Source organism: Oryctolagus cuniculus, chromosome 4 (genome assembly GCF_964237555.1).
Source record: "Oryctolagus cuniculus chromosome 4, mOryCun1.1, whole genome shotgun sequence".
Taxonomy (NCBI): Eukaryota; Metazoa; Chordata; class Mammalia; order Lagomorpha; family Leporidae; genus Oryctolagus; species Oryctolagus cuniculus.
In genome coordinates this window covers 20,572,934-20,591,169 of record NC_091435.1, presented here as the reverse complement: position 1 = coordinate 20,591,169, position 18,236 = coordinate 20,572,934, and the positions used below count along the sequence as shown (strand labels likewise).

The 18,236-nt window shown below is 37.7% G+C and overlaps 1 non-coding gene across 1 annotated transcript; it reads left to right on the top strand.

Moving 5' to 3' along the window:
• The first annotated feature begins 1,751 nt into the window (after positions 1–1,751).
• Positions 1,752–1,887, top strand: LOC138849544 (U4 spliceosomal RNA). Its single transcript, XR_011388406.1, has one exon. It is a non-coding gene; the product is annotated as a U4 spliceosomal RNA (small nuclear RNA).
• The last annotated feature ends 16,349 nt before the right edge of the window (positions 1,888–18,236 follow it).

The window sequence follows — 18,236 nt, the reverse complement described above, 5'->3', positions numbered from 1 at the left end:
ACAGAACTTTGCATGAGCCCCTGAACTCCGTCTGTGATCTCATCTGGAGTGGTTCTGTGCTGAGGGAGACAGACGATCAAACCCACCCACTAGTCCCCAAGCATTTCTTAAAAATAGAAAAATGCTAGGATAGTCCCTGAAACAGCCCCTGTGAATATTGTCACTCCTCTGATCCATCCTTATTGGAATAGATAACCGTGGGGTTAAGTTAGAACAAGGTAACATGCCAAGGTAGTCATAGCAAGAAGGCCTGGTTACTTAAATCACTATCTCATCCTTTCTCTCAGCAAGTCCCACTGAACCTCAGACTGGACATTTATGCCTTAATAATATAGGACCATGGGGATACAAGGAAGAACTCATAGAAGACAGAAGAGAGAACTGTCAACAAGAAAACTCAGAAATCAATAATTTACCTATAATGCATCATTTATATATATAAAACATTTTACTGTATCTATTGCTGTAATTTTAGATCACCTTCCTTCATAATAAACAGTTCTAGACATCATTATTTTGTGAAAAAGTGGTATTTCTAGTTCATGATGTTTGGAAGAGACTTATATTTAATCCTCTATATTTCTATAATATATAAATATATTCTAGATATATATTATAAATATATTACATATAGATGTATTATACATAACATATATTATAAATATATAGATATATTATAAATATTTCTATATTTCTAAATTCTTCAGTGTTAGTTTTAGTCTCTGTATGATTTCCTGTACTCACTTGGTACAAAGATTTTTTTGTTGATGTTGTTTCCTGTGAGAATAAATTCATTTTTAAAGGAAAATATAATTTATTTATTAGAATTCAGGCTGCTATTCCTGCACATCACCTGCAAATATTTTATGAGATTTTTTTTCTTTTTAAACTTTTAAAACTCTTAACTTGGTTCAGGGAAGGCAAAGCTTTGACTGAAAGATGAAAATGACAATAATATCATACAGAGTGTTAAAAGGGCCTGACTCAAAGGGATATTGGTAGTTTGGTGACATCCATCTTAGTATATATTTCTAGAACATTGAATATCACATTATTTCACTTGCCAAAATGTCATGAATTTAAAGCTGGTCGCAGAAAAATACTACCAAGGCTGGCTGTGAAATTTCCTTTGACTTAACTGGAGGAATAATATTACATGGTCTCTTTTGTGCCAGAACTGTTATTATAAAAGCAATTTAAATCAAAGTCATTTTTTCTGGGTTAGTCATATATTCAGAATGCCTGGTTACACACCCTAAGCTTGTTGAGCCAATGAAAACACTTAAACACCATTTAGAAGGCAGACAGCTTCTTAATATTGACTTTTTAAAATCTGATTTAGCAGCCCCCATCCAGGAAGATCATAGTCCAAGATCCTTCCACGTATAAGACAATCATTTGAACAAGATAGTGACAGCAAATTTGGGGATGTATTTGAGGTGAAAATAAATAATGAAATAAGACTATCAGACCAGGAAATATACAGCAGAAATGTAGCCAAACACCTTAAGTTTGGTTAAGCAAGGTTATCATCATGGAAAAAAAATGAACATTAACAGGAAACACCTTTTGGAAGGAATAGCATACTATGCCTGAAGCAACTTGGCACTGTTCATGCAAGATAACCTTGGAAGCTACTTCGAATATTAAGGTTCCATGATTCTCTGATTAATAGAAAACTCTTATCATACAGTTCTATATTCATGAGTACATGAAAAGCAAGTTACTGCTATTTGTGAAAAATGTTTTCTAGCTTCACACAGTGGCAATATCGTAGCCAGTGAGGTTTATCTGAGGTGCGATTATTATCTGAGGTGCTAATTGAAAAATGTTTTCTATAGCTGTCTTTTAAATTATTCATTTTTATTTTCTTTATATATATATATATTTTATCCCAATATCTTACTTCAGAAAGTATTTAAGCTTCAAACATTTAGTCATGCGAATGATGTTACAAAAATTAAAGTTAAAAAGGCTTTTGCTATTATAATTACTTGATATATGACATTATTTTCAAAATGTCTGTGATCCTATTTTACTGGATATAGATGTCAGTACTGGGAAATTAAACATTAAATAAACCTTAACTCTTCTTTTATTTTGCAGACACAGAAGTCTGCAAATTCCATCAGATACCTAATATATCCCTGTCCTATATGCAAAAAAAAAAAAAAAAAAAAAAAAAAAACTTTATGTTTATAGCAGCTCATTTGGTTTAGAGTAGCAGTTTTTAAATTGTGATTTTTTCTCTTTATTTATTTTATATAAAAGGAATAAGTTTCATGTATTTTATATATTCAGTTTTAAGAACCTAAGGATACTTCCTACCCTACCCTTTCTCCCTTCCTGGTTCCCACCCTCCCATTGCCTTCCTTTCTTATTTTTCTTTTAATTTTTGCAAGGATGTACTTTCAATTTACTTTATCATCATAAGCTTAATTCTCCAATAAATAAAGAATTCAACAAGCAGGCCATATAAAAACCTCTGTTTCTCAGGAGTATAGATAAGGGCTACTTGGGTCCCTGGATGTGAGGCTCCAATCCTTTGAGAGGATTAGTGATATTAAAACCATTTTCACAATAATAACTGTCATTCTACTATGCTGGCATTTGCACGGATGGTGTAAAAGCAATGGTGGGTAGGTACTGCTTATATCTTAGCATGGGTGTATCCAGGAAGTAGCAGTGAGTTAACAGTAGTCTTTGTTTATGTTGTTAGGAAAATGGCGCAGTCTGATCTATGGTGTGATCCACACCCTGACACCATCCTAGGCTCTAGCCCCCTCCACCATTGCTGGAAGCCAGGTGGCCACATGGCCCAACCACCAGTATCAGGCTCCACCCCATCCTAATGGGATTCGCTGCTCCTACATCCCTGCCTGCCCTCCAGCAAAGTTTTAAAATGATCTGCTCCTGAACACGTGTCTCTCTCCTCTCTCCTCTCGCTCTCTCTCTTCTCTCTTCTCTCTGCTCTTCTCCTCTCTCTTGCTCCCCTCTCTCTGTTCCTCTCTCCTCTTGGCTTGCTTGCTCTCTTCTCTCCTCTTCTCTTCTCTCCTCTCTCTCTTTCTCTCTCTCACACTCTCTCTTTCTCCTTCCTCGCCCCTTCCCTCCGGTCTGCTGGGTTTTCTCCGATAAACCCTTTCCCTTACTCCAGTGTCTGGTGTGTTTTGTGGCGACCTTACATATATCATAGAAAAAAATGTTAACAAAGTTAAAAATTTTAAAAACTAGTTTCAGGTAAGAATATTGCTAATGGTACAGTAAAAAAAAAGTATTAATTTTAAGTCTCAACCTTGAATTGAGTCATTTTTAGATAGTTTATGTAATGCAATCAGAAGTAAACAGAGAACTCTTTCCAGTGCTAAAATGTGATGGCGTCACCAAGAAAGCAGGTGGCAGGAAATTATTTGAGTTGCAGACTAAAGTAGCTGCATTTTAGTAGAACATCATTTGTGCCTAACAGAATGACTGATAAACTGCATTTCCTCAGAAGAGGAGACTTGGTAGACACCACCTTGAGAGTGAGCCCTGTGAGCCTGCCGCTGTGAGGAAAACAATCAGTGGTATTTGTTACCCAGATGAAACTTCAACTTGAAGCAAAAATTAGAATTCTGAAAATTTTGCATCTAGATGACAATAACCTTGGCCAGCTCATGATACTTAAACACATTTTTCTGGCGTCAGCCTTGAGGCGCAGCAGGTTAAGCAACAGCGTCAGTTGTTGGCATGCCAGCACCCCACATCTGAGTGCTGATCTGAGTTACAGCTGCCCTGCTTCCAATAGCACTTCCTGCTAACACACCTGGGAAAGCAGCAGAAGGTGGCCCAAGGACTTGTACGCCGACGACCCATGTGGGAGACTCAGAAGGAGTGGCTTCGGCCTGACCCAGACTTGGCTGTGACAGACATTTGGGGAGTGACCCAGCAGATGGAAGATCGCTCACTTGCTTGCTTGCTGTCTTCCTCTCTCCCTTTCTCTGTTGCTATGCCTTTCAAACAAATAAAATTTTTTAAAAAATAATATTTTGGCAAAAAAACAAATATTTGGGATATGCTGTCTCAGTCTGCTCACTTGAGAACAACAAAGTAGCAAAACAGTAAATGTAAAATTCTGCTCCTAATTCGAATAAAAGTTATATTAGCAGATTCTGGCTGCCACAGTGCTAAAAATCGATTTAGTCAAAAAAGAAAAAAAAAAAGATTCAAAGATTCATTGAGGCCTCTCATCAAAATTTCTAATCAAGGAGATTTCTTCATCAGAGTTGTGTTAATATATCAAACTGGCTTTTGTCTTTAGATTTTGAATCAAATGTTAATAGGTTGACTTCCAGAAGGAATTAGTATCTGAGGGGCCAGTGCTGTGGGGTAGCAGGCAAAGCCCTGACCTGAAGCGCCGGCATCCCATATAGGCACCGGTTCGAGTCCCAACTGCTCCACTTCCAGCTGCTATGGCCTGGGAAAGCAGTGGAAGATGGCCCAAGTCCTTGGGCCCCTGTACCCGCGTGGGAGATCTGGAAGAAGCTCCTGGCTCCTGGCTTCAGATATGCAGCCAATCGGGGAGTGAACCAGCAGATGGAAGACCTCTCTCTCTCTCTCTCTCTCTCTCTCTGCCAATTGTTCTCTCTCTCTGTGTAACTCTTTCAAATAAATAAATAAATCTTAAAAAAAAAAAAAAAAAAGAAGCTGAAGAAGCAGGCCTTGGAAAGCAGCCCAGTATTAGGAAGAAAAAGGAAGGAAGGAAGGAAGGAAGGAAGGAAGGAAGGAAGGAAGGAAGGAAGGAAGGAAGGAAGGAAGGAAAGAAGGGAGGGAGGGAGGGAGGAAGGAAGGAAGGAAGGAAGGGAGGGAGGGAGGGAGGGAGGGAGGGAGGGAGGGAGGGAGGAAGGAAGGAAGGAAGGAAGGAAGGAAGGAAGGAAGGAAGGAAGGAAGGAAAAAAGCTGTCGCTGCGGCTCAATAGGCTAATCCTCCGCCTGTGGTGCCGGCACCCCGGGGTTCTAGTCCCAGTCGGGGCGCCACATTCTGTCCCGGTTGCTCCTCTTCCAGGCCAGCTCTCTGCCTGTCAAAAAAAAAAAAAAAAAAAAAAAAAAAAAAAAAAAAAAAAAGAAGGAAGAATTAGTATCTGAAGCGAAGCAGTTAGGTTCTGGTGAACACTAACACTCAGAGGAGAGCAAGGTGTACAAAATGATTTAAAGTTTTTGCAGCTGTTAGCCTGAGGCCAGGGGCAGTCCCCTTGGCACAAAGCACAATAGAACAAACTGTAGAAAAGCCAGTCTTTCTGCCCTGAAGGTCCAGACCACTGAATCTGAAGAAAGGATGGCTGTTGGCAAGAGTGGCAGAATCTTAGAGAGGATAATCAGAGGGGGAATTCCCATGTTTGTCTACTCACATCGACTCCGGCTGACTATTATACCATGCTGTGCAAAGGAGACCCAGCGCAGTCCAGCTAAGGACCGAAGAGCTTGCCTGAGTCCACGGCTGCTACCCAAGTGTCTGTAGTTCAAGTCCGATCAATGTATGCGCTCGCTTCGGCAGCACATATACTAAAATTGGAACAAATCCAGCCGATGTAACGTCTTTCAGAAAAATAGAAGGAGCACACATTAGAAAAACATAAATAAATAACAGAATCCAATGTTTCCAGACTTACACTCAAAATGTCCAGCACACACTTCAGGAATTATGAAGAACCAAGAAATGAAACACATGCTCAAAAGAAAATTTTACCTTTTTAACCCCAAGATGACCCAGATGTTGAATCTAGTGGACAGATTTAAAAGTTATTTTTTGTAATTCTCTCAATGAAATAAAACAAAATACATTTATAATGAATGAGGCGATGGAAGTTTCATCAGAAAAATGAAAATAATATAAAAGACCAAAAGAAATTCTATAACCCAACATATATAACGACCAAAATAAAATTTTTATTGAGTTAAATGATACTAAAATGGAGATACAAAAAGAGTAATTAAGCTTGCAAATATATCAATAAATATTATATGATGTAAAACTGTGTGCATTAACTTTATTAATTATTTTGATATTAGTATCTCAAGGGTCCCTGCATCTATTAGGATAAAAATTCTGAATGTTGCTCAAATGAAACTGGCGACATGCTAAGTTTAGCATTTACTTAGTGAGAGAAATACAAAGGAAAGTGAGGGCTTTATCTAAGGGAGAAAGGAGTCAGGAATTTAAACCAGGGGTTTCATACTAGGCCTTTCCAGGGAGTAGACCAGAGGCTGCAAGGGAGGGAGAGGATGTGGCAGGAAAGCAGGGCGAGCAGGCCACAGAGGGCCTGTTGTCCCAGAGGCCTGGGACAACAAGGGCAAGGCCCAGCATGCTCCACACCTTTTATCTGGCTTCAGAAGGAGAGTGGTTACATACAGGTAAGATCAGGTAGGGGCAGGAGATCACAAAAAGGGGCAGGACGAAGGTGTGGCCTTCCTGTAATTGATTTAATCCCATCTGCCTGCCTATATCAAAACCAGAGAGAAAATAGAATTAAAAATAATAAACACATTGTTAGTGATCTACTGAGTCATTTCAAATTAACAAACACATGTCCAAAAGGAATTGTAGAAAAAAGAAGAGAAACAAAAGGACAGGAAACAACAATGTGAAGAAACCTTGGCCAAAAAAAGACAAACTTAAAGACATGAATTTATACTGTCAAGATGCTAAATACCAAGTGAATTAAACCTAAATGAATCGGCCGGCGCCGTGGCTCAATAGGCTAATCCTCCACCTTGCGGCGCCGGCACACCGGGTTCTAGTCCCGGTCGGGGCGCCGGATTCTGTCCCGGTTGCCCCTCTTCCAGGCCAGCTCTCTGCTATGGCCAGGGAGTGCAGTGGAGGATGGCCCAGGTGCTTGGGCCCTGCACCCCATGGGAGACCAGGAAAAGCACCTGGATCCTGGCTCCTGCCATCGGATCAGCGCGGTGCGCCAGCTGCAGCGGCGACCATTGGCGGGTGAACCAACGGCAAAAGGAAGACCTTTCTCTCTCTGTCTCTCTCTCTCACTGTCCACTCTGCCTGTCAAAAATAAAAAAAAAAAAAAAAACTAAATGAATCAAGCTGAGGTCCATCATAATTACCCAGTTGGGTAAAAGTATTTTTAAAAACAGAAAGTAAAATGACACATTACATAAAGATTAAGAGTAATTCAATGACAAAAACCTTGTAAGGCCAGAAGCAAGCACTGATAGGAAAAAAAAAAAAAAAAAAAAAAGCCTGTCAACCAGAATGCTATATCCAGTAAAAATATACTTCAAAAATAAAGGTAGGTGTCACAAAACTTAAAACACCACTATTTGTAACAATATGGAAAGGACAGGAGGATATTATGCTAAGTGGAACAAGCCAGACACCCAAAGACAAATTCAAGTGTACCCAAAAGGGTTCATGGAAAAATGAATTTTAAAAATAAGTTTATATGTGCAACACATGTTTTAAATCCATGCCTAGCTGTATCTTAATACACATACACAAGAACTTTTCTGAAGACACTTTGTGTGCATGGATTTCAAAACATTCTACACCAAAATAAATTTATCTTTTAATTACATTTTTCCCTTGAACTTGTTGAAATACCCTGTACTGCATGAATATGTAGAATCTAAAATCATCAAACACATAGAAATATAGTGGAATGCTGGCTGTCAAGGGCAGAGGGGAAGGAGAAATGAAAGGCTACAAAGTTTCATTTATGTAAAAATAAAAAATTGGGGGGGGGGGTTCCACAGGGCCTAGAATTAAAGATCCTGTATTGTCTATTTAAAGTTTGCTAAAAGGATAGATCCTGTGCACACTTACTACAAAAGTTTGCTAAAAGGATAGATCTCTCTTTTTTTTTTTTTTTTTTTTTTTTTTTGACAGGCTGAGTGGACAGTGAGAGAGAGAGACAGAAAGAAAGGTCTTCCTTTTGCCGTTGGTTCACCCCCCAAATGGCCGCCATGGCCAGCGCACCACACTGATCCCAAGGCAGGAGCCAGGCACTTCTCCTGGTCTCCCATGGGATGCAGGGCCCAAGCACTTTGGGCCATCCTCCACTGCACTTCCTGGCCACAGCAGAGAGCTGGCCTGGAAGAGGGGCAACAGGGACAGAATCCGGCGCCCCAACCGGGACTAGAACCCCTTGTGCCAGCGCCGCAAGGCGGAGGATTAGCCTAGTGAGCTGTGGCGCCGGCAAAAGGATAGATCTCATACCACAAAAGGGAAAAAGGGCCATCAGGTTGGAACTTTTGGATGTGATAGATAAGCTTATGGCTTAAAGTGATGGACTGTGGTGATGACTGGTGGTTGCACAGGTGTGCATTTATTTTGAAACACAACAAATTATATACATGAACTACCCCCAGCTACTTATATGTTATACCTCAATATAGGGATTTTCTTTTTAAAAAAAGAACAGGGTGATTGTTTGCAGCCATGGATTTGATGTCCCTTAGTACACCTGCATCCCATTTCAGAGGGTCTAGGCTGAAGTCCTGGTTCCACTCCCAATTACAGCTTCCTGATAATGTGCACCCTAGGAGACAAAGAGGATTGTCCAAGTATCTGTGACCTTGTCACCCATATGGGAGGCCCAAATAGAGGTCCTGTCTCTTGGTTTTGGCCTGGTCTATTACTTGCATTGGAGGAGTGAATCAGAGAGAGGATGGGAGATAATTTCTCTCTCTCTCTCTTTTAGCCTTTCAAAATAAAAGAAAATAAATATTTTAAAAGAGAACAAAGAATAAAGACCTTTTTATTAAAATAAAAGTGAAAGATTATTACTAGAAAAACTGGTAACATAGGAAATAATGAAAGAAATTTTTTAAGCCAACAGGAAGTGACACCATAATCAAACTCAAATGCTGAGAACAGAATGAACATAAAAAATAGTAATTATCTGAGTTCATGAAAAAGTTTATTTTGCTTTATATTTCTGAACTCTTTATAATACATATGGTTGTTTAAATCAAAAATTATATTTTCTTGTATGTGTGTGTGTGTATATATATATGTGTATATATATATATAAAACACAATTATACCATAAAAGCTGAGGGGAATATGAACCTATAGTGTTTCAAGGTTTCCTCATTTTATATCAAATAGTGTTAACTGTGAGGGAACTGTTAAAAGGCAAAAATAGAATCCCTAGTTCAACTACTAAGCATACAGCACAAGATTCATAGCTTAAATTCAATAAGAAAGTTAAAATTAAAGTTCAGTCTATAAGAAATAACTCTTAGGGATGGGGCATTTGAGGTGTAGACTGGTGTGACGTGGCAGGAATGCCTGCCCCATATATCAGATTGCTTGGGACTGAGCCCTGCCTCTGCTTCTCACTCAGCTTCCTTGTAATCTGCACAGGAGGCAGCAGGTAATGGCCCAGCTGTGTGGGCCTTCGGAGAGTAAGCTGGTGGATGGAAGATTCTCTCTCTCTCTCCCTCTCTCTCTCTCTCCCTCTCTCTCTCCATCTCTCTTTTTCTCTCCCTCTCTCTCTCCCTCTCTCTCTTTCTCTCTCCCCTCCCTCCCTCTTCCCCCTCCCCATTTCCCTCTCTCTGTCATTCTGCCTTTTAAGTAAATAAATAGTCCTTAAATTTTTTTTTTTAAAATGTTCATCCAGTAGGATCTCTGTCCTTAATATGCTGTACATTGTGATTTAATGCTATAACTAGTACTCAAACAGTATTTTTCACTTTGTGTTTCTATGTGGGTGCAAACTGTTGAAATCTTTACTTAGTATATACTAAACTGATCTGTATATAGAGAAGTGAAAATGAATCTTGATGTGAATGGAAGGGGAGAGGGAGTGGGAAAGGGGAGGGTTGCAGGTGGGAGGGACGTTATGGTGGGGGGGAACCATTGTAATCCATAAGCTGTAATTTGGAGATTCATATTCATTAAATAAAAGTTTAAAAAAAAAGTTCATCCAGTGAAAAAAAGGAAGGGTTGGTGTTGTGGCATAGTAGGTAAAGCTGCCACCTGCGACGCCAGCATCCCACATGGGTGTTGGTTCGGAGTCCCAGTTACTCCACTACCAATCCAGCTCCCTGATAATAGACTGGGAAAAGCGGCAGAAGATGGCCCAGGTGTTTGGGCCCCTGCCACCCAATGGGAGACCTTAATGAAGGTCCTGGTTCCTGGATTCAGCCTGACCCAGCATTGGCTGTTGTGACCATCTGGGGAAGAGAACCAGCAAATGGAAGATCCTTCTTGTTGTCTTTCTCTCTCTCTGTAACTTGATTTTCAAATAAATAATTAATCCTTTTCTTAAAAAATGAATTAACTTTTAAATGTGTAAACACAAGAAGGTTTAGAATATGTGGATGTAAGTAGATGCAAATAGTAACCGCAATTCTGCAGCAGCTGTATTAATACCATGAAACAGAGATTTCAAGTCAGTAACGAAAACTATTTCATAGCAATAAAGGAATCAGCTCATCAAAAAGACATTAAAATGTGTATACGTTTAATATCAGTTCCACAGAAGTATAAACAAGGGTTAAAAATGACAATCATATCCCAAAATGTCTATTTCATTCCTATACATTTTTTGTATTCTATATTAACTGCCACATGTCACAGAAAACATATAATATTTGTATTTTGAGATTGGCTTATTTCACTAAGCATCGTGGTTAAGAATTTCAAAATCATTTACGATAGATTCAAGAATCAGAAATTGTTCCTCATAGCAAGTGTAATATAGATGATTCCATAACGCAGCCTCTTTCCACGTTTTACACAGAACAATTTTGCTTAAGTAAAATCTTAGCTCTGTCACTTCCCACTTACTGACTGTATTACAAAATCTCCTATGATCTTTCACTTCCCCATTCCGGTAATGGAGAAAATGATAGCACAGCACGTATCTCATGGTAGTAAACAAGATTTGGACATCAAAGTATTATCACTGTCACTGCATAATTATCAAAAGCGGGAGCCAAATTTTTTTTTGTATCTCAGTAAATCAATAAATTTCAAAAGTGTAAATTAATCAAACTTAAATGACCACAAAAAACAGAAAGCCCCGAACATCACCGAAGTCACTGGAATTCTACCCTGCAAAGCTTCTGAGATCTTCACAGTTCAAATCTTTACGCCAAAGCTGAACTCCCTGTGCTTCAGAAGTCTGCGTGAAAATATATATGCCTGAGCGGACTTTGCAATTTGTTTCTCTTTGAAATTCGTACAATTTCCCCTCCACTGCACCTGAATGTCTCATTTCCTTCTCTAAGTTGGCAAAGAATATTGATTTTGGTTGTGAACAAATTCTTTCCAGAGAGGTCAGAAAAATTTATAATTTTTTTCTTGATACTATCTGCTTTAAAATATCATTTAAATTTAAATTTAAAAATATCATTTATTTTTCTGGGCACTAAATAAAAAAATTATCTGTAGCTGGGAAGAGAGCCTCAAAAGGTGACACAAGTCAAAATCACCTGACGCCTGATAAAATGAAGTTTCAAATGGGATTTTTCTTTTGGTTAACTTTTCAATCAAGTACAGTCCAGTTTTTAAATAACTTAGCAAAGAATCTTGGAGGGTTTTCACTCAGTTTTTCCGAACTGACAAAATTTACAGTAAGAACTACCTGTATTTTTGATATTGTTATTCCCATTGATGTTAATCAGAAGGGTCCTCTTAAATGAGACAAATTTTAAGAATGTTTCTCTCTTCTAGTTTTTTATTATAATGAATTCATGAAAGAAATATATTCAACTTCAACTTTCAAGGGAAAAAAGGATAATTAAATGTGTTCAAAATTTTGACCCCTTAAAATTATCTTCAAAACACATGAAAAAGATGGACTACAGAAATACTTGTTTCCCATTGCAAATAAATATATTTGAGACAATTTCAAACCCAGAGAATTGATTTTAGAAAATATGAGTGGTTCCGGGATCCAGCGCCGTAGCTCACTTGGTTAATCCTCCACCTGTGGCGCCAGCATCCCATATGGGTGCCGGTTCTAGTCCTGGTTGCTCCACTTCCAGTCCAGCTCTCAGCTGTGGCCCAGGGGAGCAGTGGAGGATGGCCCAAGTGCTTGGGCCCTGCACTCACATGGGAGACCAGGAAGAAGCACCTGGCTCCTGGCTTCAGATCGGCGCAGCACAGACCATAGTGACCATTTGGGGAGTGAACCAGCGGATGAAAGACCTTTCTCTCTGTGTCTCTCTCTCTCACTGTCTATAACTCTACCTGTCAAAAAAATAAAATAAAATAAAATAAAATAAAATAAAATAAAATAAAATAGAAAATATGAGTGTTCCTGCTAAGTAATGTCTACCAAGAGCACAGAGCATTGCCCCATCATAATTTATGAACTTTCAAATAAAGACAAAAAGAGAGAAATGAGGTCTGAAAATCAACTGTCATTAAGGTAATTATAGCATAAGAAAATTTTCACTGATACTTAAAATTGTAAGAAAAAATTTTCATTAAACTACTACTCTTCATAATCTAACACCCAAAAGGTCGTGTGTTAGCCTTCAGGAAATACATGTTGAAGAAACAAGCTCAAGTTCACTGACACTGGCAGAGTGCGAAGTCTATGTAAAATGTCCCTTGGCTTTGCATTTTTTTATTATAAATAATTTCAGAACTATTTACTACCTTCTAAACCCACAGGAGCTAAACCACAATCAATTATTATGATGAAAGCAAATTGTAAAATATGGATGAACATGAGCATAGCTTCAAAATTCTGTAAGTAATTACAGAAACATGTAAGTGAAGATAATATACTTCTGGCTATTGTTTACTTGTAATTTGCTGCTATAATATCCTGCAAGGTATCTCTTGACACTGGAAGTTTTTTTGTCAAGTTAAGACTAAGCAAGGAAAGAACAGGTCATCAAAGAAGGAGACATCTTTCTCTGAAGGGAGGAGAGAACTTCCACTTTGACTACGACCTTGTCTAAATATAATCAGAGTCGGTGAACTCAAAAGGCTTCCATAGCCTTGGCAACTCATGACAAGAGCCTAGGGTGATTACTGATGCCATAAACAAGAGTATCAATTTGTTAAGTCAACAACAGGAGTCACTGTGCACTTACTCCTCATGTAGGATCTCTGTGCTTAATGTGCTGTACATTGTGATTTAATGCTATAACTAGTACTCAAACAGTATTTTTCACTTTGTGTTTCTATGTGGGTGCAAACTGTTGAAATCTTTACTTAATGTATGCTAAACTGATCTTCTGTATATAAAGAGAAGTGAAAATGAATCTTGATGTGAATGGAAGGGGAGAGGGAGTGGGAAAGGGGAGGGTTGCGGGTGGGAGGGAAGTTATGGGGGGAAGCCATTGTAATCCATAAGCTGTACTTTGGAAATTTATATTCATTAAATAAAAGTAAAAAAAAAGGCTAAGCAACTAAGCTATATATACCAGAGATTCATCTATGTTAACAAAATTCCTAAAAGTAAAGCCTGCACTGGTAAACTGAGAGCATTTACATTTAATTTTAGTATGTAATATATATTAATGTTCATTTATGTTAACATTTTATATATTAATTTAAGAAATCAAAAAATACATATAGTTTATTAAGAATTTATTAAATTTCAGAACTTGTTAAATGAAAAAGAATGTCGACAGCCATGGTGTATTACTTAAAAATAACAGGCTCATCTCCCTGCCCCAGTAATGCACTTTGTTCCATCTTAGATTTCACAGTCTAAACTGATTAGCAGCTCACCAAGAACTGTGAGAGTTATTCAAAAGTAGAAGAGAGAAGACAGGATGCTGTGAGAAAGTCACATAAAGAACAGTGAATTATACTTAGGAACTTTGCATCCTAGAGCTCATAAAATGAAAAAAAAAAATTGCTTTTTCTCTCAGCTTAGTGAGAAAGATACTTTATCAAGCATTTCTGAAAGTAAGACATCCTGCTGGTTTTATTTTATTAAACAGGGACCAAAACACATTGCTTTATTAGAGTTGTTTCAAGAATGCATCAAAGCTAAGGATTCTCCACATAGAATCCCAATTGAAAAAATACCATTACTGTTGTATCTTTCCCCAAAAAATTCAATTGACTATAATTAATGTAGAGTTGGAAGACAATTGGTTAAAATATAAAGAAGTCACATGTGAAAGTGACTATGCAACTTTCCTATAAAAATAATGACATTCTGAATTTATTGTTTCTGATTATATAATAACATGATAATTGTTGGAAAACAGAATTTCAGGGAATTTTAAGGGTTCTCAGAGAATTAGGTATTCGATCTAGGTGACTTTTTCTATATGACACCCATATCATTATCATCAATTTTTTCAGCTGGGTTTCAAATATGAATTCAAGCATGAATTATTTCAGTCGCATTTTATTCCTGAAGAAATTAGGAGTTTTGCACAGGTAGCAGATCATGCACTAGGCTGTGTGTTTGTCTGAAAACTTTGGAGTGACCAGCCACATTATAGATACTAAAGGCAAATCCAATTTATACCCCATGCCATGTCTAGACAGGTGCTTCCTTCCACAGTTCCTGGCCCTACCAGAGTTAACCTCTGGTTTAACCACATAAAGAAAGTGACCTGGAATTAACCACCCACTTTTGTTCCCTGTTTCTACATCTTTTGGTGCTGTTCTGTTGATGAAGCCATCAATCTCTCCTGCGCAGCTCATTGGAACATCCATTCTATGTTACAGAGCTCTCTGTAGATCACGTACTCAACCTGAGTGACCTTTCCTATCAGATTTATGAACAACTAAAATTGTGTAAAATTCACTGTTTTCATACAATAAGGAATTACTCAATTTTAGAATGGCAACTGAAGAGCCAATTAAGATCTTTAATTTTGTCTCTTGACAAAGACAAACTATGATGTTTGAAAATAATAAATATAATGTTCCACCATCCAATGTCTAATGATACCAAGAAACGGGTAAACAGATGATGAAATGTTGGATTAAAATGATGTTCATTATTAAAATGTGAGACATTGAGAGAAGATTGCATTTCTCTAGGCAAATGTTTAGAGCATTCAACACAGTGAATGGTAAGGATGAGCTTTGTACAGCTTTGTGTGGTATAGGTGTCATGGACTATGTAAACTCCATTACCTGGAACCTAACTTGGAAATAGCTTGCACAAATCTACAGCCCTCTGAAGAAGGATAGGCTTGGAAACACAGGAAGCAAAATAAATAAATAAAATGGGATAATTAAAGAGATAAAATGCTCTTTCTCTCACCACCAACCAAAAACAAATTTATAAAATGTGAGAGGAACTGTCAAGGTGAGAAATTCTGATAATTAAGGTGGTGTTTATCTCCCCCTTTGCACATAGTTTTTCATACAAAAAAGAGCAGTAGATTTGGGTGAGAAATGTGTGCTGTGCAGGAACAACGTGCACCCAGCAGAAGTGTTGCTCCGATGCAGAATTATACACAAAAAGAAATTGCAAAAACAACACCATTATGAATGCTTAAGACATATTTCGTTCCCAGTCTTCTCTCCTCATTTCTACTACCTCCAATTTCCGCCTCTCATGCCAACATCTTTATTAGCTTTTGTTTTCATTCTCTATAATAAAAGCCAGGGAAGAATAGTGGAAATGATTTTGTAAATGCAAAACTGTCCATTTTTTGACCAGAGGTGACATTACTGTCCACATTCCAACTGAATCTGATTCAAAAAGTAAGAGAAAGAAGAAGAAATGAGCTTACTAGGAATATAAAATTAGGAAAGGATATGAATCGTACGTTTACTTTCCAACAAGTGCTGAATTTACTTTTTTTTTTTACTTTTTCTAATCAAAACAGTTAACATCATGTAAACAAGCTGTTTCTGCTTTGCCTAGCCATCATGAAAAGCAATGGAGCACAGAAGTGGCTTTCTGTATGAAATATGGTAAATTGGTAAACACCATCCAAGAGACATATTCTGAAACTCCCATTATGTAGATATCCTTAACCTGGAGTTAAAAACTCTAAATTCTGTTCGGTAGTGTGCTGCTATCATTGATTCAGAATCTCCTCCATGACCAAACTGCTCCCTTATTTACACATTTGTCATCCTTCAAAGCGTCATTAACTCTGACAGGCCGTGGACAAAGACATATTGTCTTTCCTGTTAACTTTTAAGAGGTAATATAACTTAGTGGTTCAGATCTGTTACACTGCACTTAAGGATATTTCTGCCTGAATTTTAGTTCTGTCTTCTATAATCTTAGACACACCTATCCCTCAAGTCTTCATTTGTAAAATTAGGAGCATTTTTATATAGAATTAATTATATACAGATTCACTAAAAATTAGGGAATTGCTTCTATATGAGATGAACTATTTTAAGCATTGGAAGTGATCAAAAAAGATATGCAAGTCCTTGCCCTGTAAACTTAGATTCTAATGGAGAAGAAAATAAGATCATTTTCATGACATTATGTATGCTGTGGGTAAATAAAGAGAATTATGTGTAAAGAGGTAACGAAATGAGGGGGATGTTGTGGACAGCATGGTCAGAGAGGGCATCGAACTGGAGGTGACACCTGAACCTGACATGAATGCCGTACAGGCAAGCCTAGACCCTTAAAGACTACATTCTACATATTTGGATCAGAAGAGACAAAGACCCTACTGGTTGTGGGAGGCTTGAGTTTTAGAAAAATGCAAAATGTCATAGTAAAGTTAGTGATGAAAAAAAAAAAAACAGTAATTGAGGTGAACCAGTGGCAGGCCTGCATCCTGTAGACTGGACTGGATGTAAACTGTGTGTGAAGACCATAGAGACTACACAGATGCCTTCTATGAGCTCCAGAACCCCTCTCCACCCTTCCTCCTGCTGTGTGCCTGGGACAATGACTCCTAAAACAGTGGAAAGAAAGACCACTTTCACTTGGGTTGGCCAGTATAGGCTATGCAGGTGCTCAGAGTCTGAGAACAACAGAGCATTATAAACTCTACCAGCTGTCTTTGGACCTTGAGGTGGGAACTGCCTCCCCACTTCACTAGCACCACAGTACCCATGGATTTCCCAAAAAGCCGCCTACTGGGTTGAATTTCTTTATGAGATAGTCCTTTAACTCAGGTTTTCTCACATCATTAAGTGTACTATCTCTCTCTTGGCAGAACCCTCACTGGAGTGAAGAATGGGGTACAGACTGGGGATTTAATTCTAAGGGATATAATATGTGTAAAATGACTTGCAGCATACACAGTTAGTACTTTGTAAATGGTAATCCTCATTTAGCCTATTTAAGAAAACTGGTGGGCTTGTCATTCCATTTGAATATTGAAATGGGTATATCAGAGATGCACTGAATCACCTCCTTCTATGCTCTCATGCCAGTGGTCAACAGTGGCCAGACCAAGACTTAGATTTGTGGCTGTGAAATAGCAAAAAGTGATTACGTTCAAAAAGAATGCTAGACTCTGCTGCATCGTTCTTGCATGAAAGTGCAGAATGATGTGTTGTGAATACATGAGTGAAATTAACCAGGACACTCTGATTAGGCTAAGAAAAGGTATAAATCCAACTAAGAAAATGTGAGAGCAAAGGGAACACAATACTATAAAATAACTTTTGGTCTCATAAGTATTCTCTTCATGAATTGTATAAACAGAATAGAAGCATAAATTAACCAACCAGCTGTAAGTTATTCACAAAATGAACAACAGGATGTTTGAATTTACTGCACCTAAAGTGTTGCTTACAACAACATCAAATTCTTGTTGCTTGTCCTAAAAAATTTGAAATTTGTTAGATAAATCATCATATCTGAGTTTATGTCATTCATTTAATAAACACCTGATTCTTCTCCCAAGATTATTTAGATATAATTTCTTATTCCTTCAAGTATAAAAATATTTAATTATGTTTGGGTCTTACATAAATATAGATTATATGTGGATATGACTCTCTAAGATCTAGCAATTTGTCCTCATAGAACTGCCTCCAAGATTATATATTTTATGTTTACCTGAGTGAACTGCAGCAAAAATTTGAGCAGGAATCTGGAGATTTTAGTCAATAAAAACAATTTGTATTGATTTACTTATCTTGCATCTCACTCTTTTTTCTACATGAGTTTTGCTAATGATGATGGCAAAAATAAAAATCTGGAAAAAAAGAACCTTGAAAATTTTCTGTTGGCTTTGCCATGGGTAGAGAAACCAAACAGTGTTCACCAAATTCTATTATTCCATCTTGAAATTAATGTGGTATGAAGTGTGAGGTTGAAAATTATGTCGTGGAATTTAACTGTACAGAATTTTTTACAAACTCCACAAATTCAA